Here is a 21,187-nt window from a genome sequence, read left to right as displayed (position 1 = left end):
TGTGCAGTTCGACCCTGCATAATGGTGGCTGAAGACCAACACTTCCCATGATAGGCATGCCTGCGGGTCCATGGAAAGTGATTTGGCATAGTTGGCCTTAAGTGGAACCTGGTCTTAAGTCCTTTGGCCCCTTGAGAGGAAGAGGGGCTGCATCTTGCCTGTAGCCAGCTGCAAGGCAGTGTTGGCCTGCCCGTGGGAGGTTCCCTTCTTCGCAGAGGTGCTGGAAGTGGCCAGCAAGTGCACATCAGATGTGCTAGGGTAGCTGGCAGGGTCTCCAGGTTTATGTAGATGTCACACCCACAGCCAGGAGGCCAGGCTGGTCTCATCAAGTCTGTGTGCTTTGGTCAGAAGACGGTGCTGTTGGAGAGCAGGAGTCCATTGCTTATTTCAACATCTCTGGGGTCAAAGTTCGCATGCGGTCTCTTGAAGGTAGCAGGGGTCTTTCAACGTTCTGTGACAGGGCCCGAGGCCATGGCTCTGTGTATAAGTTGTTGCTTTTCCTGTTTGAGGCCTTTACAGAGGGGTACAGGGACACACAGAGGTCCCGACGTGGGTACAGAGGCACACACAGAAACCCGCAAGTGAGTCCTCGTGCGCAGTCACAGTCACACACACGTGCAGGTGTGTGCGTGTACACATATACCCTCACACTCGCGGGCCCACCTACATGCCTACATTCCTTCAGTCGTGCTGTCAGACACGCATTCACTCCTCCATAAGGGATTGGGGTACTTGGGAAGCAGGTGCAGGGCTTATCCCCAGGTAAATGTTGGCATGAATAGTGTTCTCTGAGTATGCTGGTCCAATTCTGAAGCCTGTGTGATTTCTGTCCACTTCTTAGGTGCAGTTGCTGGGCAAGGCTGGCCATCGGCTAAGACAAGAAGACCTTCACGTGGTCTGATGACTGGAGGTGCAAGGGAGACCTAGAAGAAATGGGGCAGCCCAGGGTGCCGAGCATGGCTGTGGGTCACTGAGGACAGTAGGTATTCTCCCACTCCAAGATGTGCCATTCGATATTAGGGTTTCCTTGGGTGGTCCCAGCGGTTGCAAGCATGGATTGACTGATCTTAATGCTGAGAGGCCTGGGTAGTGGGGATTCCCCAGGCTCTGGAGCTCTCCGAGGTCACTGGGTTCTCTACAGACCCATACAGATTCACTGTTCTTAATGCTGAGAGGCCTGCCCTTTGGGTTCTGCAGCATCCCAGCACATGCTCGGAACAATGATGTCTTCCTCATATGCATTCCTTGGAAGATCTACAGGAAATGATTGTGAACACCCTACCGTCTCCTTAGTGAAACTGAGGTCCACTCCGTGGCTTCCAGAGGGAATGTAAGGAGAGTGTCATGTTGCAATTGCTGCCTTGGATATCCGCAGTCACATTGTGTGAGTTTAGTTGGCGGGATTCTTGTGGGGAGAAGAACCATTGGGAAAGAGCCTGAGATGCACATCCATGGAGGAAGGCTAGGGAGAGCATGTCATCTCTGGGCACCCAAGTTTAATCAAGCTTCTGTGGTGAGGGTTGGCTCTGGAACCTTGCCATGAGATGTTTTTATCTGGGGAGAAAGAGAAAGGCAAGGCAAGCGGGAAATAAACGTGACATGGTTGGCTAAGCCCAACCATGGGTGGACTGGTGGGCGGATAGATTGACAATGGGCATAGGGTTCCTGGAACTCCTTTGGGATGCCTTCAGGTGCATTTGAAGGCATGTATAGGGAAGGATTATGGGTGCACGTTCATGAACCATCCCGCCCTTGGCCTCTCCTTTGTCGATTTGCATCATGGCGGGTCCCTGTGCCAGGTAGTATTTGCCTTTGTGGCACAGTATGGTGTCTTCGCAAGAGGGCCAATTTGGAGGCCATGGGGTTTTTTGACCCTGTCTGGCCACGTTCACCCTATGTTGAAAATGTGAAGGTGTTCCTCAGGACTCCCCAGCGTCATTTCTGTACCCAGCCCACACACTGTTCCCTGAGGATTAGAGCTCTTCCCGGAGGTCTTTGGGTGCAACCCAGAAACAAGGGATTCGGCTTTCAAGGAGAGCCTGCAGGTTTAAGGGCAGAAGAGTTTTGTGGCACTGGGATCATTTTGTCCTGTCACCCACTGGTGGGCGGACCTGTGGTCTCCGGTGTGCCTGGCCTCAGGCCAGAGAAGTCATGCCGTTTCAAGAGTCCGGGCTGCTGGCTGCATTTTCTTATTGCATGGCTCTGGCTGACACATTTGTTCTGGAGGACCTGGATCTCAAGCTTTCTCCGAAGTTGTGGCACTGATGGGCCCAGCATGCGAAAATGCAAGGCGCCAAGTGAAGTAAGCCAGTTGCAGCAAGGGTCTTGTCCCGCAACTTTGGGCATCGAAATGGCTCTGATGCCATTCGCTTTCCATATGGTCCAAGTAAAGGGGCTCTGGCTTGGCGAGAGGCCAGGAAGAATGCCAGTTGGTGAGTCCCATTGGTCAGTCCAGGAGTGCCTCGGGTGCCCTTTGTTGTGGGGCCCAGCGAGCCGCTTTTGAAGGAGGTCATCACTTTTGGCCAAGGGCCATTCCCTTCTGGAAAGTAACTGGGACCGCATTTCCCCTTGATTGTGAGTCCATTGTGAGGAAGCGTATGTGCCAAGAGTGGGTGTGTTTCCCTGGAGGGCAGTGGGTCTTAGGCTGAGGGGACCCAGTTCCCCTGAGGGTGTCTCAGGGGTTTAGGATGACATCATTATGCTTTGTCGGTGGGGAGGGCACCCAGGATGGGAATTACAAGGCTCGAGACCAGGGGGTTGATGGACTACAGCGCACATTGTCCTATGGACGCCTGCTCTGAAGGCATCCATGCCCCGATGCTTTCATGTTTGGCTGCTGACACACAGACAAAATGGGCAGCAAATTAAGCATAGAGGCGACATAGAGCTTACATGTCTGGGTGGTATCACCCTGTCCCTCCGTGCGCCTGTGCACCCATGTACCATCCTCAAGCATCCGTGTTTTCTATCACTCCGAACCAGGTGGAGTGCCAGGGAAGAAAGGCTAGTGGCAGCGTGTGACCCTCTGCATATTCTGTAATACCCAGCAAGTCAAGGAAGACATGGCAAGGCGAGGCAAGGCGAGGTGAGGCGAGGGGGTCTCAGATGCATGTTGGCATGCAGTCCGTGAGGTTACTGGTGGAACACTCATTGTGGTAAACTGCACTTCTTTACAAAACATAGATGTTTGCCCACGGTACTTTTGCATCGGGGCTGCACCATAATCTTCTGGGGTTTTCTCAGGGAGCACAAGCTCCGATGCTCTGAGACTTGGCTGCAATTCCTGCCCCACATCTCAGTTCTGGGCACTCCTGAAGGCTGACAAGATTGAGTTCGCTGGCCATCCTGCGGTGGAAGCTGCGACTTTGCACATCCAGCCTTTGAGCAGGTGCTTGGATTGATGGTTACTCCCACAAATGCATTCCTTGGAAATCTGAACAAAATGAGTGAGCAATCCCTACCGTCTCCTCATCAGAACTGAGGTCCAGCACTTGCCTCCCAAAGGGAAAGTAAGGAGAAGTTCATGTTTCATTTGCTGCATTGGGCGTCCACAGACACCTTGCTCATGCTGAGGGTGGCGGCATTCTCGTGGGGAGAAGAGCCATTGGGAAAGGTGCCTGGGATACACATCCAAGTGGGAAGGCTAGGGACAGCGTGCTGTCTCGGTGTGCTTGAGTCTAGCCAGGATTGTTGTCCCCTGCCTCAGTTGAGCGTGCAGGTGCCAGAGGAAGTGTGAGCTTGTGGCGGGCCTTGGGCCTGCCATTGAGTTCTACAGGCCTTCCCCGCCCCCCAGTCGTTGCTTTGTTCCCTCAAGGAAACAGGTGTCTCTACACTCAGGGTCAGAGCAGGAGTCCTAGCCTAGGCCAGGCTTCTTTGTCATGGTCTGCTTGGGATATGTGATGCAGGGTAGGTGTCTCCTGTTGATCAGGGGAAATCAAATGGACCACTGTCCCCGGAAGTTGGGCCCAAGCTGATGGCTTCTCCTCGGGTTGTGTCCTCCTTATGTGTTAGTGGGCTGGGGGGCTGGAAAATGCCTTAGGCAATTCCCTGGGAAATCAAGCTTCTGTGGTGAGAGGTTGCTATTGCACCTTGCCGTGAGATGTTTTTATGCAGGCAGAGAGAGGAGGGCAAGGTGAGCGGAAAATACCCATGAGTTTCTTGGCTAATCCCTCAGGTAGACTGGTGGGTGAATAGATCACAGTGGGCATAGGGTTCCCAGAAGGCCTTTGTGATGCATTCAGGAGCGTTTGGAGGCATGTGCAAGGAAGGAATATGGGTGCACGTTCGAGGACCATCTCACTGTTTTCTTCTCCTTTGTTGATTTGCTTCATGGATTGTCCCTGTGCCGACAAATGGTTGCCTTCTTGGCACAGTATGGTGTCTTCTCATAGGGGCCGATTTGGAGGCAGTGGGGTGTTTTGTCCCTGTCTGGCCACGTTCCCCCTGTGTTGAAGATATGAAGGTGTTCCTCAGGACAACCCAGCATCGTTTCTATACCCGGCCCACGTAGCGTTCCCTGAGGATTTGAGCTCTTCCTGGAGGTCATTGGGCACAACCATGCAGAAACAAGGGAGTTGGCTGCCAAGGAAAGGCTACAGCTTTAAGGGCAGGAGAGGATGTGTGGTGCGGGGGGCCATTTGGTCCCACCACCAGCTGGTGCAGCGAGCCTGTGGTCTCTGGCATGCCTGGCCTCAGGCCACAGATGTCATGCCAGTTCAAGTGTCCATGCTGTTGGCTGGGTTCTCTTGTTTCACGACTGTGGGTACATTTTGTGCTGGAGGACCTGGGTCTCATGGGTCCTCCGAGGTCATTTCACTGACGGGCCGAGACTGCAAAATTGCAAAAACCCACGGCAAGTTACCCAGTTGCTGCAAGGGTTTGCGCCACAACTTTGGGCATTGGAATGGCTCCGATGCCTTTAGCTTTGCGTGTGGTCAAAGGGAAGGTCCTCTGCCTTGGCAGGAGGCCAGGAAGTATGCCTGCTGGTGAGTCACCCTTGGTCAGTCCAGGGATTCCTCAGGTGCCCTTTGTCACGGGTCCCTACGAGCCGCATTTGATGGAGGTCATCACATTCGGCAAAGGGCCATTCGCTTGTGGAAGATCTCAGGGACCACATTTCTCCTTGAGGGTGAGTCCATTGTGAGGAAGTGTATATGCCAAGAGTGGGTGTGTCCACCTGGACGACAGTGGCTCTTAGGCTGAGGGGACCCACTTCCCCTGAGGGTGTCTCAGGGGTTCAGGATGACATCCTTATGCTGTGTTGGCGTGGAGGTTGCTCAGGGGGGTAATTGCAGCACCCGTATCAGGGGGTTGATGGACAGCGGCGCTCTTTGTGCTGATGGCTGCATACTCTGAAGGCATCTACATCACAATGCATTCACATTTGGCTGCAAACACACAGACAAGATGGGCAGCAAATGAAATTTTGAGGCTAGATAGAGCACACATCTCTGGGTGGTATCACCCATTCCCTCTGTGCACCCGTGCACCATCCTCAAACGTGCATGTGTTCTCTCACCCTGAACCAGGTGCACTGCCAGAGAATGAATGCCACCAGCAGCATTGGGCCCTCCGTATAGTCTGTGATACCTGGTGAATAGTGGACTTTGTGGCAAGGAGAGGCGAGGCAAAGGAGTCTCAGAGGGGTGTTGGCGTGAAGTCCTTGAGGTTCCTGGTGGAAACCTTGTGGCAGTAAGTGGAACATCTTTGCAGAAACCTAGATGTTTGTCCATAGGATATTGTGCACCAAGAGTACACCATTACTTTCTGGCCTCTTCCTGGGGCACCCAAGCTCCAATGCCCTGAGACTTGGCTGCACTTCCTGCCCCATGGTTTGATTCTGGCCAACCCTGACTGCTGACATGATTGAGCTTACTGGCTGTCCCATGGTGGAGGCTGTGAGTTTTCATGTCCAGGCTTTGAGCACGTGCTTGGATCGATGATGACTCCCAAAAATGAATTCCTTGGAAATACGAACAAAATGAATGAGAAATCCCTACCATCTCCTCATCAGAACTGATGTCCAGCACATAGCTCCCAAAAGAAGAGTAGAGAGAGGTCACATTGCATTTAGCTATTGTGGGGATCCACAGCCACATTGTTCAAGTGGAGAGTGGCAGCCTTCTCTGGGAAAAGGGCCATTTGGAGAGGAGCCTGTTATGCCCATTCACCTGGGAAGGCTTAGGACAAATTAGTCGTCTATGGGCAACTAAGTCTATCAAGGTTTTCTGTCTCCTGCCACAGTTTAGCGTGCATTCAGAAGAGGAAGCATTAGCCTTTGGTGGGGCTCTGGCCTGCCAGTGAGTTCTAACATTCTCCCCCGCCCCCTATTCATGGCCTTGTGCCCTCAAGGAAACAGAAGTCTCTGTGCTCAGGGTCAGAGCAGGAGTCCTGGCCTAGATCAGTCTTCCTTGTCATGTTCTGCCTTGGGAGACAGGTTTCAGATTAGGTTTCTCATGATGAGGGGTGAAATCAAATGGGCCACTGTCCCTGGGAGTTGGGCCAAGCTGATGGTTCCTCCTCGGTTGTGATCTGCTTGTGTATTGTGTGCAGGTGGACTTGAATATGTCTTAGTCAATTCTCAGGAAAATAAAACTTCTTTGATGAGGGGTGGCTCTGGCACCTTGCCTTCAGACATTTCGATCCTGGTTGAAGGAGAAAGGAAAGGTGAGCAGGAAATACACGTGAGATGGCTGGCAAAGCCCCCAGGTTTACTGGTGGGTGCATAGATCGATGGTGGCCGTAGGGTTCCCGGAACACATTTGGGATCCCCTCAGGAGCATTTGGAGGCACGTGTAGGGAGGGAACACGGGAGCACATTTGTGGACTGTCCCGCCTTTTTCCTCTCCTTGGTCAATTTGCTTCATGGCAGGTTCCTGTGCCAGCGAATGGTTGCCTTCCAGGCACGGTATAGTGTCTTTTCATGGGGACAGATTTGGTGGCCGTGGGGTGTTTTGTCCATGTCTGGCCATGTTTGCCCTGTGTTGAAGATGTGAAGGTGGTCCTCAGTACAGCCCATCATCGTTACTACACCCAGCCCACATAGTGTTCCCTGAGGATTGCAGATCTTCCCAGAGGTCATTGGGCACAACCATGTGGAAACAAAGGAGTCAGCTGCCAAGGAAAGGCTGCAGGTTGAAGGGCAGGAGAGGATTTGTGGTGCAGGGGTCATTTTTCCTGCCACCCGCGGCTGCGTCGAGACTGTGGTATCTGGCGTCCCTGGCCACAGGCCAGACAAGTTATACCGGTTCAAGTGTCTAGGCTGTTGGCTAGGTTCTCTCGTTGCACGGCAGTGGGTAACACGTTTCTAGAGGATCTGGGCCTCACGGTTTCTCCGAGGTCACGTCACTGACAGGCCAGAGTGCAAAAGTGCCAGGCACCACTGCAAGTGACCCAATTGCTACAGTGGTTTGCCCCCCACTTTGGGCATCGGAATGGCTCCCATGACATTAGGCTGCAAGGGTTTTCCTCACCACGGTGGGCATCAGAATGCTTCCCATGGCATTAGCTTTGTGTCTGGGTCAAGAGTAGGTCGTCTCTCTTGGCAACAGGCCAGGAAGTAGGCCTGCTGGTGATTCTCCCTTGGGCAGTCCAGGTGTTCCTCGGATGTCCTTTTTCACGGGTCCCAACGAGCCGCTTTTTTTTTTTTTGCTGTATGCAAGGCTCTCACTGTTGTGGCCTCTCCCGTTGTAGAGCACAGGCTCCGGGCACACAGGCTCAGTGGCCATGGCTCACGGCACGTGGGATCTTCCTGCACCGGGGCACAAACCTGTGTCCCCTGCATCGGCAGGCGGACTATAAACCACTGCACCACCAGGGAGGCCCCCTACGAGCTGCTTTTGATGGAGGCCCTCATATTCAACCAAGGGCCATTCCCTTGTGGAAGATCTCTTCCACTTCAGGGCGCGTCCATTGTTTGGAAGCATATGTCCTAAGGGCATGTGTTTTCCCCTAGAGGGCACTGGCTCTTAGTCTGAGGGGGCACAGTTGCCCTGTGGGTGTCTTAGGGGTTCAGGAAGCCATCCTTCTGCTGTGATGGATGAGAGAGTGCTCAGGAGAGGAATTGCAGGGCCTGAGACCATGGGGTTGTTGGACAGCGGGGCTCTTTGTCCTGATGGGCACAGGCTCTGAAGGCATCCGCGCTACGTTGCTTTCACATTTCCCTGCGGACAACATGCAAAATGGGCAGCAAATGAAATGTTGAGGGGAGATAGAGCTCACATCGTTGCGTGGTATTGCCCCTAACATTGGTGCACCCATGCACCCTCCTAAAGTACGCGTGTGTTCCCTCACCCCGAACAAGGGGGAATGCCAGGGAAGGAATGACAACAGCAGAGCAGCCTGGGGCCATCCGTATAATCCGTGATACCCAGTGAAGTGACGATGGTGAGGCAAGGCGAGGCCAGGTGAAGGAGACTCGGAGGGGTTTTGGCGTGCATTCCATGAGGATCCTGGTTTAACCCTTGTTGTGCTAAGTGGCACTTCTTTGGTGAAACCTAGAGGTTTGGCCACTGGAACTTGGGCACCGGGGCTACACTCTCACCTTCTCGTGTTTTCTCGGGAAACGGGATCTTCGTTGCCCTGAAAACTGGCTGCATTTCCTGCCCCATGGCTGGGTTCTGGCCACTTCCATATGCTGACATGATTCAGCTCGCTGACCATCCTGTGGTGGAATCTGCAACTCTGCATTTCCAGCGTTTGAGCATTTGCTTGGATCGACGATGACTCCCAAAAAATGTATTCCTTAGATATTTGAAAAAAATGAGTGAGAAATCCCTACCATCTTCTCATTGGAACTGAGGTCCAGCACGTGGCTCTCAAAAGGAAAGTAGGGAGAGGTTCGCGTTGCATTTGGTGGCGTGCTTGTCCACAGCCACGTTGCTCAAGTTTAGGATTCTGGCCGTCTCATGGGGAGAAGAACCATTGGGAAAGGAGCCTGGGATACCAATCCAGGTGGGAAGGCTAGGGACAGCGTGCCATCTCTGGGTTCATTGGTCTAGCCAAGACTGCTGTCCCCTGCCACGGTTCAGCATGAGGGTAGCACAGGAAACATGAGCCGTTGGTGGTCCTGTGGCCTGCACTTGCATTCTACAGGCTGCCCCCGTGGGGGTGTCGTTGCCTTGTGCCCTCAAAGAAACAAGTCTGTATGCTCGGGGTCAGAGCAGGATTCCTGGCCTAGGGCAGGGTTCTTTGTCACGTTCTGCTTGGGAGACCAGATGCAGTTTAGGTTTCTCCTGATGAGGGGAGGAATCAAATGGGGCACATTCGCCGGGAGTTTAGAAAAGCTGATGGCTCCTCCTTGGGTTCCGTCCTGCTTGTGTGTGCTATCTAAATGGGCTAGAAAATGCCTTAGTCAAGCTTAGTCATGTAAGCTTCTTTGGTGAGGGGTGGCTCTGGCATCTTGTGGAGACACATTGGGATCCCGGTGTAGAGAGAAAGACAAGGCAAGTTAAAAAGGCACTTGAGATGGCTGGCTAAGCCCTCCGATTTACAGGTGGGTGGATAGATCGATGGTGGCCATAGGGTTCCCGGAACACATTTCGGATTCCCTCAGGAGCGATTGCAGGCACGTGTAGGGAGGGAACTCGAGAGCACATTTGTGGACGGTCCCGCCTTTTTCCTCTCCTAGATTGATTTGATTCATGGTGGGTCCCTGTGCCAGCGAATGGTTGCCTTCGTGGCACAGTATGGTTTCTTCTCATGGGGGAGGATTTGAAGGCCGTGGGGTGTTTTGGCCCTGGCGGTCGACGTTCCCCCTGTGTTGAAGATTGAAGGTGCTCCTATGTACAGCCCAGGATAGTTTCTATACCTGGCCCAAATAGCGTTCCCTGTGGATTGCAACTCTCCCAGAGGTCACTGGGCACAACCAGGCAGAAAAAAAGGTAGTTGGCTGCCAAGGAAAGGCTACAACTTTAAGGGCAAGAGTGTATGTGCGGTGCGAGGGTCATTTTTCCTGCTACCCGCTGGTGCGTCGAGACTGTGGTATTCGACCCGCTTGGCCACACACCACACAAGTCATACCGGTTCAGGTGTCTAAGCTGTTGGCCGGGTTCTCTTGTTGCGCGGCTGTAGGTAACACGTTGCTTCTAGAGGACCTGGGCCTCACGGTTTCTCCGACGTCCCGTCACTGACAGGCGCAGAGTGCGAAAGTGCCAGGCAGCAACTGCAAGTGACCCAATTACTGCAACGAATTGCCCCGCCGCTTTGGATATTGGAATGGCTCCAATGCCATTAGGCTGCAAGGGTTTTCCCTGCCACGTTGCGCATCGGAATTGTTCCCATGCCATGAACTTTGTGTGTGGGCCAAGGGTAGGTCGTCTGTCTTGGCAGCAGGCCAGGAAGTATACCTGCTGCTGAGTCTCCCTTGATCAGTCCAGGTGTTCCTCACGTACGCTTTGTCACGGGTCCCTACGAGCCGCTTTTGATGGAGGCCGTCATATTCAGCCAAGGGCCTTTCCCTTGTGGAAGATGTCTTCCCCTTAAGGGCGCGTCCATTGAGTGGAAGCATATGTGCCAAGGGCAGATGTGTTCACCTGGAGGTCACTGGCTCTAAGTCTGAGGGGGCACAGTTGCCCTGAGGGGGTCTCAGGGGTTCAGGAAGACATCCATTTCCTGTGCTGGAGGGGAGAGTGCTCAGGAGAGGAGTTGCAGGGTCCGAGACCAGGCGGTTGTTGGACAACGGGGCTCTTTTTCCTGATGGCCACACGCTCTGAAAGCGTCTGCGCTACGTGGCATTCATGTTTCCCTGCGGACACCCAGGCAAGATGGGCAGCAAATGAAATGCTGAGGGGAAATAGGGCACGCATCGCTGGGTCGTATCGCTCTTTCCCTCGGTGCGCCCGTGCACCCTCCTCAATTACGCTTGTGTTCTCTCAGCCCGAATCAGGTGGAATGCCAGGGAAGGAATACCAGCAGCAGAGCAGCCTGGGGCCATCCGTATAATTCGTGATAACCATTGAAATGAGGAGAAAGAGTCTCACAGGGGTGTTGGCGCACATTCCATGAGGATCCTGGTTTAAACTTTGTTGCGGTAAGTGGCACTTCTTTGCTAAAACCTAGAGGTTTGGCTACGGGAACTTGAAAAAGGGAAGACACACTCACATTCTGGCCTTTTCTCGGGGAACACGAGCTTTGATGCCCTGAGAACTGGCTGCATTTCCTGCTCCATTGCTCGACACTGGCCGCTTCTGTATGCTGACATGATTCAGTTCGCTGGCCGTCCCGTGATGGAATCTGCAACTTTGCATGTCCAAGCTTTGAGCATGTGCTTGGATCGACGATGACTCCCACAAATGAATTCCTTGGATATCTGAACAAAATGAGTAAGAAATCCGTAGCGTCACCTCATTGGAACTGAGGTCCAGCATGTGGCTCCAATAAGGACAGTAGGGAGAGGTTCACATTGCATGTGCTGCTTTGTGTGTCCACAGCCACGTTGTTCAAGTTGAGGGTTGTGGCCGTCTGATGGGGAGAAGAGGCATTGGGAAAGGACCCTGGGATGCCAATCCAGGTGGGAAGTCTAGGGAGAGCCTGCCGTCTGTGGGCTCCTCGGTCTAGCCAGGACTGCTGTCCCCTGCCACGGTTAGGCATGCGCGTAGGAGAGGAAGTGTGAGCCATTGGTGGTCCTCTCGCCTGCACTTGAGTTCTACAGGCCGCCCCCACAGGCTTGTCGTTGCCTTGTGCCCTCATGGAAACAGAAGTTTCTATGCCCATGGTCAGAGCAGGATTCCTGGCCTAAGGAAGGCTTCTTTGACATGATCTGCTTGGGAGACCAGATGAAGTTTAGATTTCTCATGATGAGTGTAGAAATCCAATGTGCCACTGTCCCCAGCAGGTTGGTTGGCCAAGCAGATGGCTCCTCCTCGGGTTGTGTCCGGCCTGTGTGCTCTGTGAAGAGGCTAGAAATAGAAAATGCCTTAGTCAAGATTAGTCACAGCAGGCTTCTTTGGTGAGGGGTGGCTCTGGCATCTTTCCGTGACATGTTGGGATCCCCGTGGAGGGGGAAGGGCAAGGTGAGTGAAAAAGACACGTGAGATGGCTGGCAAAGCCCACATGATTACTGGTGGGTGGAGAGATTGATAGGATCCATGGAGCGTTTGGAGGCATGTGTAGAGAGGGAACACGGGAGAAATTCTGTGGACTGTCCCGCCTTTTTCCTCTCCTTGTTCGATTAACTTCATGGCGGGACCCTGTGTTAACGAATGGTTGCCTTTGTGGCACAGTATGGTTTCTTCTCATGGGGGCTGATTTGGATGCCGTGAGGTCTTTGTCCCTGTCTGTCCACGTTCCCCCTGTGTTGAAGATGTGAAGATGTTCCTCAGTACAGCCCAGCATCTTTAATACACCCAGCCCACATAGCGTTCCCTGAGATTTGCAGATCTTCCCGGAGGTCACTGGGCACAACTAGGCGGAAAGAAGGGGGTTGGCTGCCAAGGAAAGGCTAAAGCTTTAAGGGCAGGAGAGGATGTGTGGTGCGGGGGCCATTTTTCCTGCCACCCGCTGGTGCGTCCAGACTGTGGTATCCGGCTTGCCTGGCCACAGGCCAGACAACTCATAGCGGTTCAAGTGTCTAGACTGTTGGCTGGGTTCTCTCATTGCACGGCTGTGGGTAACACGTTGCTTCTAGAAGACCTGGGCCTCATGGTTTCTCCGAGGGCACGTCACAGATGGGTCCAGAGTGCAAAAGTGCCAGCCACCACTGCGGGTGACCCAATTGCTGTAACTCTTTGCTCCACCACTTTGGGCACTGGAATGGCTCCCATGCCATTAGGCTGCAATGGTGTTCCCCACCACATTTCGCTTCGGAATGGTTCCCATGACACGAGCTTTGTGTGTGGTCCAAGGGTAGGTCGTCTGTCTTGGCAGCAGGCCAGGAAGTATGCCTACTGGTGAGTCTCCCTTGATCAGTCCAGGTGTTCCTCACGTACGCTTTGTCACGGGTCCCTACGAGCCGCTTTTGATGGAGGCCGTCATATTCGGCCAAGGGCCCTTCCCTTGTGGAAGATCTCTTCCCCTTCAGGGCGCGTCCTTTTAGTGGAAGCATATGTGCCAATGGCGGATGTGTTCAACTGGAGGGCACTGGCTCTTAGTCTGAGGGGGCACAGTTGCCCTGAAGGGGCCTCAGGGGCTCAGGAAGACATCCTTTTCCTGTGCTGGAGGGGAGAGTGCTCAGGAGAGGAGTTGCAGGGACCGAGACCAGGGGCTTTTTGGATAGCGGGGCTCTTTGTCCTGATGGCCCAGGCTCTGAAGGCGTCTTCTCTACGTTGCTTTCACGTTTGCCTTCAGACACACAGGCAAGATGGGCAGCAAATGAAATGTTGAGGGGAGATAGAGTACGCATCGATGGGTGGTATCGCCCTTTACCTCGGTGCCCCCGTGCACCCTCCTAAAGCACGCGTGTGTTCTCTCACCCCAAGCCAGGTGGAATGCCAGGAGAGGAATTCCAGCAGCAGAGCAGCCTGGGGCCATCCGTATAATCCGTGATACCCAGTGAAGTGAGGAGGAGGAGTCTCGCAAGGGTGTTGGGGTGCATTCCATGAGGATCCTGATTTAACCCTTGTTGCGGTAAGTGGCACTTCTTTGCTAAAACCTAGAGGTTTCACCACGGGAACTTGTGCAACGGGACTAAACCTTCACCTTCCGACCTTTTCTCGGGGAGCACGAGCTTCGACGCCCTGAGAACTGGCTGCATTTCCTGCCCCAATGGCACGGCTCTGGCCGCTTCCATATGCTGACGTGATTCAGTTCGATCGGCGTCCCATGGTGGAATCTGCAACTGTGCATGTCCAGAGTTTGAGCATGTGCTTGGATTGACGTAGACTCCCACAAATGCATTCCTTGGAAATCTGAACAAAATGAGTGAGAAAACCCTACCATCTCCTCATCGGAACTGAGGTCCAGCATGTGGCTCCAATAAGGACAGTAGGGAGAGGTTCACATTGCATGTGCTGCTGTGTGTGTACAGCCACGTTGTTCAAGTGGAGGGTTGTGACCAACTCATGGGGAGAAAAGCCACTGGGAATGGAGCCTGGGATGCCAATTCAGGTGGGAAGCCTAGGGACATCGTGCCGTCTGTGGACTCCTTGGTCTAGCCAGGACTGCTGTCCCCTGCCACGGTTCAGCATGCGGGTAGGAGAGGAAGTGTGAGCCATTGGTGATCCTCTCGCCTGCACTTGAGTTCTACAAGCCGCACCCAGCGGCTGCTCGTTGCCTTGTGCCCTCAGAGAAACAGAAGTCTATGCTCAGGGTCAGAGCAGGATTCCTGCCCTAAGGCAGGCTTCTTTGTCATGTTCTCATTGAGAGACCAGATGCAGTTTAGGTTTCTCGTGATGAGAGGAGAAATCCAATGGGCCATTGTCCCCGGGAGGTTGGCCAAGCTGATGGCTCCTCTTCGGGCTGTGTCCGGCCTGTGTGTGCTGTGTGAACAGGCTAGAAAATGCCTTAGTCAAGATAAGTCACAGAAAGCTTCTTGGGTGAGGGGTGGCTCTGGCATCTTTCCGTGACACGTTGGGATCGCGGTGGAGAGTGAAGGGCAAGGCAAGTTTAAAAGACATGTGAGATGGCTGGCTAAGCCCACATGTTTACTGGTGGGTGGAGAGATCGACAGAGGCCATAGGGTTCCGGGAACAGTTTTGGTATTCCCTCAGGAGCATTTGGAGGCACGTGTAGAGAGGGAACACGGGAGAACTTCTGTGGACTGTCCCGCCTTTTTCCTCTCCTTGGTCGATTTACTTCATGGTGGGTCCCTGCGCTAGCGAATTGTTGCCTTCATGGCACAGTATGGTGTCTTCCCATGGGGGTCGATTTGGAGGCCGTGGGGTGTTTTGTCCCTTTCCATCCACGTTCCCCCTGTGCTGAAGATGTGAAGGTGTTCCTCAGTCCATCCTAGCATCTTTACCACACCCGGCCCACATAGCGTTCCCTGAGTATCGCAGATCTTCCCGGAGGTCACTGGGCACAACCATGCAGAAAAAAGGGAGTCAGCTGCCAAGGAAAGGCTAAAGCTTTAAGGGCAGGAGAGGATGTGTGGTGCGGGGGCCATTTTTCCTGCCAGGCGCTGGTGCGTCCAGACTGTGGTATCCGGTGTGCCTGGCCAAAGGCCAGACAAGTAATAGCGGTTCAAGTGTCTAGCCTGTTGGCTGGGTTCTCGCGTTGCACGGCTGTGGGTAACACGTTGCTTCTAGAAGACCTGGGCCTCACAGTATCTCCGAGGTCACGTCACTGATGGGCCCAGAGTGCGAAAGTGCCAGCCACCACTGCGGGTGACCCAATTGCTGTAACTCTTTGCTCCACCACGTTGGGCACTGGAATGGCTCCCATGCCATTAGGCTGCAATGGTGTTCCCCACCACATTTCGCTTCGGAATGGTTCCCATGACACGAGCTTTGTATGTGGTCCAAGGGTAGGTCATCTGTCTTGGCAGCAGCTCAGGAAGTGTGCCTACTGGTGAGTCTCCCTTGATCAGTCCAGGTGTTCCTCACGTGCCCTTTGTCACGGTTCCCTTCGAGCTGCTTTTGATGAAGGCCGTCATATTCGGCCAAGGGCCCTTCCCTTGTGAAAGATCTCTACCCTGTCAGGGCGCGTCCATTCAGTGGAAGCATAGGTGCCAAGGGCGGACATGTTTACCTGAGGGCACTGACTCTAAGTCTGAGGAGGCACAGTTGCCCTCACTGTGTCTCAGGGGTTCAGAACGACATCCTTTTCCTGTGCAGGAGGGGAGAGTGCTCAGGAGAGGAGTTGGAGGGCCCAAGACTAGGGGCTTTTTGGACAGCAGAGCTATTTGTCCTCATGGCCACAGGCTCTGAAGGCGTCTGCTCTACGTTGCTTTCACGTTTGCCTGTGGACACAAAAGCAAGATGGGCAGCAAATGAAATGTTGAGGGGAGATGGAGTACGCATCGATGGATGGTATCGCCCTTTACCTCGGTGCGCCCGTGCACCCTCGTAAAGCACGCATGTGTTCTCTCACCCCGAGCCAGTTGGAATTCAGGAAAAGGAATTCCAGCAGCAGAGCAACCTGGGGCCATCCGTATAATCCGTTATTCCCGGTGAAGTGAGGAGGAGGAGTCTCACTGGGGTGTTGACGTGCATTCCATGAGGATCCTGATTTAACCCTTGTTGTGGTAAGCAGCACTTCTTTGCTAAAACCTAGAGGTTTCACCACGGGAACTTGTGCAACGGAGCTATACCCTCACCTTCCGACCTTTTCTCGGGGAGCACGAGCTTCGACGCCCTGAGAACTGGCTGCATTTCCTGCCCCAATGGCTCGGCTCTGGCCCCTTCCATATGCTGACATGATTCAGCTCGATGGGAGTCCCATGGTGGAATCTGCATCGTTGCATGTCCAGCGTTTGAGCATGTGCTTGGATCGATGGTGACCCCTACAAATGCATTCCTTGGAAATCTGAACAAAATGAGTGAGAAAACCCTACTGTCTCCTCATTGGAACTGAGGTCCAGCACGTAGCTCCCAAAAGGAAAGTAGGGAGAGGTTGACATTGCGTTTGCTGCCGTGTGTGTCCACAGCCACGTTGTTCAAGTGGAGGGTTGTGGCCATCTCATGGGGAGAAGAGCCACTGGGGAAGGAGCCTGGGATGCCAATCCATGTGGGAAGGATAGGGACAGCGTGCCATCTCTGGGTTCCTTGGTCTACTCAGGACTTCTGTCCCCTGCCATGGACTAGGATGCAGATAGGAAAGGAAGCGTGAACCATTGGTGGTCCTATCGACTGCACTTGAATTCTACAGGCTGCCACCACCAGCTTCTCGTTGCCTTGTGCCCTCACAGAAACAGAGGTCTGTATGCTCAGGGTCAGAGCAGGATTCCTGGCCTAGGGCAGGCTTTTTTGTCTTGTTCTCTTGGGAGACCGGATGCAGTTTAGGTTTCTCATGATGAGAGGAGGAATCCAATGGGCCATTGTCCCAGGGAGGTTGGCCAAGCTGATGGCTCCTCCTCGGGTTGTGTCCTGCTTGTGTAGCTACATGAAGGGGCTAGAAAAGGCCTTAGTCAATCTTAGTCACGGCAAGCTTCTCTGGTGAGGCGTGGCTCTGGCATCTTTCTGTGACACATTGGGATCCCGGGGGAGAGAGAATATCAGGCCGAGTGAAAAAGACACGTGTGATGGTTGTCTAAGCCCACAGGTTTACTGGTGTGTGGATAGATCGATGGTGGCCATAGGGTTCCTGGAACACATTTGGGATTCCCTCAGGAGCATTTGGAGGCACGTAGCAGGAGGGAATACGGGAGCACATTTGTGGACTGTCCTGCCTTTTTCCCCTCCTTGGTCGATTTACTTCATGGCGGGTCCCTATGCTAGTGAATGGTTGCCTTTGTGGCACAGTATGGTGTCTTCTCATGGGGGCTGATTTGGAGGTCGTGGGGTGTTTTGTCCCTGTCTGTCCACATTCCCCCTGTGTTGAAGGTGTGAGGGTGTTCCTGAGTCCAGCCCAACATCTTTACTAAACCTGGCCCACATAGCGTTCCCTGAGGTTTGCAGATCTTCCCCGGAGGTCACTGGGCACAACCATGCGGAAAAAAGGGAGTCGGCTGCCAAGGAAAGGCTATAGATTTAAAGGCGGGTGAGGGTGTGTGGTGCGGGGGTCATTTTTACTGCCACGCGCTGGTGCATCCAGACTGTGGTATCCGGTGTGCCTGGCCACAGGCCAGACGAGTCATAGCGGTTCAAGTGTCTCGGCTGTTGGCTGGGTTCTCTTAATTGCATGGCTGTGGGTCACACATTGCTTCTAGAAGACCTGGGCCTCACTGTTTCTCCGAGGTCACGTCACTGACGGGCCCGGAGTGTGAATGTGCCAGGTACCACTGCAGTTGACCCCATTGGTGCAATGGTGTTCTCCGCCACAGTGGGCATTGGAATGGCTCCCATGCCATTTGGTTGCAAGGGTTTCCCCACCACGTTGGGCTTCAGAATGTTTCCCATGTCATTACCTCTGTGTGTGAACCAAGGGTAGGTCATCTGTCTTGGCAGCAGCTCAGGAAGTGTGCCTACTGGTGAGTCTCGCTTGATCAGTCCAGGTGTTCCTCACGTGCCCTTTGTCACGGTTCCCTTCGAGCTGCTTTTGATGAAGGCCGTCATATTCGGCCAAGGCCCCTTCCCTTGTGGAAGATCTCTTCCCCGTAAGAGCGTGGCACTTGTGTGGAAGAATATGTGCCAAGGGCGGGCGTGTTCCCCTAGATGGCACCGGCTCTTAGTCTGAGGGGCCACAGTTGCCCAGAGGGTGTCTCAGGGGTTTAGGAAGACATCCTTCTGCTGTGGCGGATGGGAGAGCACTCAGGAGTGGAATTGCAGTGCCCGAGACCAGGGGGATTTTGGACAGCGGTGCTCTATGTCCTGATGGCCGCACCCTCTGAAGGCGTCAGCTCTATGTTGCTTTCACGTTTCCCTGCGGACCCACAGGCAAGATCTGCAGCAAATTAAATGTCGAGGGGAGACAGAGCACGCATCACTGAGGGATATCGCCCTTTCGCTCGGTGCACCCGTGCACCCTCCTAAAGAACGCATGTGTTCTCTCACCCCGAGCCAGGTGGAATGCCAGGAAAGGAATTCCAGCAGCAGATCAACCTGGGACCATCTGTATAATCCCTGACACCCGGTGAAGTGAGGAGGAGGAGTCTCACAGGGGTGTTGGCCCGCATTCCATGAGGATCCTGGTTTAACCCTTGTTGCGGTAAGTAGCACCTCTTTCCTAAAACCTAGAGGTTTGACCAAGGGAACATGTGCAACGGGGCTACACCCTCACCTTCTGGCCTTTTCCATGGGAACCCGAGCTTCGATGCCCTGAGAACTGGCTGCATTTCCTTCCCCAATGGCTTTGCTTTGTTCACTTCCGTATGCTGACGTGATTCAGCTCACTGTCCGTACCGTGGTGGAATCTGCAAGTTTGCATGTCCAGCGTTTGAGCATGTGCTTGGCTCGACGATGACTTCCACAAATGCATTCCTTGGAAATCTGAACAAAATGAGTGAGAAATCCCTGCCGTCTCCTCCTTGGAACTGAGGTCCAACACGTGGCTCCCAAAAGGAAAGTAGGGAGAGGTTCGCGTTGCATTTGCTCCCGTGGGTGTCCACAGCCACGCTGTTTAAGTTGAGGCTTGTGGCCGTCTGATGGGGAGAAGAGGCATTGGGAAAGGACCCTGGGATGCCAATCCAGGTGGGAAGGCTAGGGAGAGCGTGCCGTCTGTGGGTTCCTTGGTCTAGCCGGGACTGCTGTCCCCTGCCACGGTTCAGCATTCGGGTAGGAGAGGAAGCGTGAGCCCTTGGTGGTCCGGTCGCCTGCCCTTGAGTTCTACAGGCCTCCGCCACCGGCTACTCGTTGCCTCGTGCCCGCAAAGAAACGGAAGTCTGTAGGCTCAGGGTCAGAGCAGGATTCCTGGCCTAGGGCAGGCTTCTTTGCCATGTTCTGCTTGGGAGACCAGATGCAGTTTAGGTTTCTCCTGATAAGGGGAGAAATCCAATGGGCCATTGTCACCGGGAGGTTGGCCAAGCTAAGGGCTCCTCCTCGGGTTGTGTCTGGCTTGTGTGTGCTGTGTGAAAGGGCTAGAAAATGCCTTAGTGAAGATAAGTCACAGCAAGCTTCTTTGGTGAGGGGTGGCTCTGGCATCTTTCCCTGACACGTTGGGATCCCGGTGGAGAGAGGAGGGCAAGGCGAATGAAGCAGACACGAGAGATGGCTGGCTAATCCCACAGGCTTACTGGTGGGTGGATAGCTCGATGGTGGTCATAGGCTTCCGGGAACACTTTTGGTATTCCCTCAGGGGCATTTGGAGGCAAGTGTAGAGAGGGAACACGGGAGCACATCTGTGGCGTGTCTCGCTTGTTTCCTCTCCTTGGTCAATTTACTTCATGGCGGGTCCCTGTGCCAGGGAATGGTTGCCTTCGTGGCACAGTATGGTGTCTTCTCATGGGGGCTGATGTGGAGGCCGTGGGGTGTTTTGTCCCTGTCTGTCCACGTTCTCCCTGTGTTGAAGATGTGAAGGTGTTCCTCAGTACAGCCCTGCATCGGTAGTACACCCAGCCCACCTAGCAGTCCCTGACGATTGCAGACCTTCCCGGAGGTCATTGGGCAAAACCACGCGGAAAGGGAGTCGGCTGCCAAGGAAAGGCTACAGGTTTCCGGGCCCGAGAGGATGTGTGGTGCGGGGATCTTTTCTCCTGCCACCCGCTGGTGCTTTGAGACTGTGGTGTACGGCGTGCCTGGCCACAGTCCAGAGAAGTCATACCGGTTCAGGTGTCTAGGCTGTTGGCCGGGTTCTCTTGTTGTGCGGCTGTAGGTAACACGTTGCTTCTAGAGGACCTGGGCCTCACGGTTTCACCGAGGTCACGTCACTGACGGACCCAGAGTGCGAAAGTGGCAGGCAGCACTGCAAGAGACCCAATTGCTGCAACAGTTTGCCCCGCCACGTTGGGCATCGTAATGGTTCCCATGCCATTACCTTTGTGTGTACGACAAGGGTAGGTCGTCTGTCCTAACAGCAGGCCAGGAAGTATGCCTGCTGGTGAGTCTGCCTTGATTAGTCCAGGTGTTCCTCTCGTGCCCTTTGTCGTGGGTCCCTATGAGCCGCTTTTGATGGAGGCCGTCATATTCGGCCGTGTGCCCTTCCCTTGTGGAAGATGTCTTGATCTTCCGGGCGCGTCCACTGTGTGGAGCCATATGTGCTTAGAGTTGGTGTGTTCCCCAAAGGTCACTGGCTCTTAGTCTGAGGAGGCACAGTTGCCCTGAGCGTGTCTCAGGGTTTCCGGAAGACATCCTTTAGCTGTGATGGAGGGGAGAGTGCTCAGGAGAGGAATTGCAGGGCCCGAGACCAGGGTGTTGTTGGACAGCGGGGCTCTTTGTCCTGATGGCGGCACGCTGTGAAGGCGTCTACGCCACATTGCTTTCACATTTACGTGCGGACACCCAGGCACGATGGGCAGCAAATGAAATGTTGAGGGGATATAGAGCACGCATCACTAGATGGTATCGCCCTTTCCCTCGGTGCGCCCGTGCACCATCCTCAAGCACGCGTGTGTTCTCTCAGCCCGAGCCAGGTGGACTGCCAGGGACGGAATCCCAGCAGCAGAGCAGCCTGGGGCCATCCGTATAATCCATAATACCTGGTGAAGGGAGGAGGAGGAGTCTCGCAGGGGTGTTGGCGCACATTCCATGAGGATCCTGGTTTAAACCTTGTTGCGGTA

General features: G+C 54.1%; 2 long non-coding RNA genes and 8 other non-coding genes across 15 annotated transcripts in view; all 10 read left to right on the top strand.

Moving 5' to 3' along the window:
* LOC117202027 (uncharacterized) overlaps positions 1-3,086 on the top strand; it is a 29,828-nt gene extending 26,742 nt beyond the window's left edge. Inside the window, exons 12-13 of the long non-coding RNA XR_007476016.1 lie at positions 842-979; positions 2,983-3,086. This is a non-coding gene — a long non-coding RNA (uncharacterized LOC117202027). The remainder of the gene's footprint in view (positions 1-841; positions 980-2,982) is intronic.
* LOC117202067 (small nucleolar RNA SNORD116) lies at positions 1,215-1,307 on the top strand. The gene has a single exon (XR_004484244.1). It is a non-coding gene; the product is annotated as a small nucleolar RNA SNORD116 (small nucleolar RNA).
* A 308-nt stretch (positions 3,087-3,394) lies between the features above and the next one.
* On the top strand, positions 3,395-3,486 carry LOC117202046 (small nucleolar RNA SNORD116). The gene has a single exon (XR_004484223.1). It is a non-coding gene; the product is annotated as a small nucleolar RNA SNORD116 (small nucleolar RNA).
* Positions 3,487-5,932: 2,446 nt separating this feature from the next.
* LOC117202061 (small nucleolar RNA SNORD116) lies at positions 5,933-6,024 on the top strand. The gene has a single exon (XR_004484237.1). It is a non-coding gene; the product is annotated as a small nucleolar RNA SNORD116 (small nucleolar RNA).
* A 2,687-nt stretch (positions 6,025-8,711) lies between these two features.
* Positions 8,712-8,804, top strand: LOC117202063 (small nucleolar RNA SNORD116). The gene has a single exon (XR_004484239.1). It is a non-coding gene; the product is annotated as a small nucleolar RNA SNORD116 (small nucleolar RNA).
* Positions 8,805-11,269: 2,465 nt separating this feature from the next.
* On the top strand, positions 11,270-11,361 carry LOC117202057 (small nucleolar RNA SNORD116). The gene has a single exon (XR_004484234.1). It is a non-coding gene; the product is annotated as a small nucleolar RNA SNORD116 (small nucleolar RNA).
* A 2,444-nt stretch (positions 11,362-13,805) lies between these two features.
* Positions 13,806-13,897, top strand: LOC125963736 (small nucleolar RNA SNORD116). The gene has a single exon (XR_007476128.1). It is a non-coding gene; the product is annotated as a small nucleolar RNA SNORD116 (small nucleolar RNA).
* A 1,502-nt stretch (positions 13,898-15,399) lies between these two features.
* Positions 15,400-21,187, top strand: part of LOC117202015 (uncharacterized) — an 89,566-nt gene continuing 83,778 nt past the window's right edge. For 2 of the 6 annotated variants that reach the window (XR_007476006.1, XR_007475995.1), the window contains exons 1-2: positions 15,400-15,468; positions 18,029-18,681. This is a non-coding gene — a long non-coding RNA (uncharacterized LOC117202015). Of the gene's footprint in view, positions 15,469-18,028; positions 18,682-19,984; positions 21,185-21,187 lie in introns of those variants that run through there. The other 4 variants (XR_007475994.1, XR_007475968.1, XR_007475977.1 and 1 more) reach the window with 4 other exon arrangements.
* LOC117202045 (small nucleolar RNA SNORD116) lies at positions 16,363-16,454 on the top strand. The gene has a single exon (XR_004484222.1). It is a non-coding gene; the product is annotated as a small nucleolar RNA SNORD116 (small nucleolar RNA).
* Positions 18,924-19,015, top strand: LOC125963730 (small nucleolar RNA SNORD116). The gene has a single exon (XR_007476122.1). It is a non-coding gene; the product is annotated as a small nucleolar RNA SNORD116 (small nucleolar RNA).

The sequence above is a fragment of the Orcinus orca genome, chromosome 2 (genome assembly GCF_937001465.1).
Source record: "Orcinus orca chromosome 2, mOrcOrc1.1, whole genome shotgun sequence".
In the NCBI taxonomy this organism is placed as follows: domain Eukaryota; kingdom Metazoa; phylum Chordata; class Mammalia; order Artiodactyla; family Delphinidae; genus Orcinus; species Orcinus orca.
The sequence above is the reverse complement of the archived record's forward strand: the minus strand, read 5'-3'. Positions and strand labels throughout refer to the sequence as shown.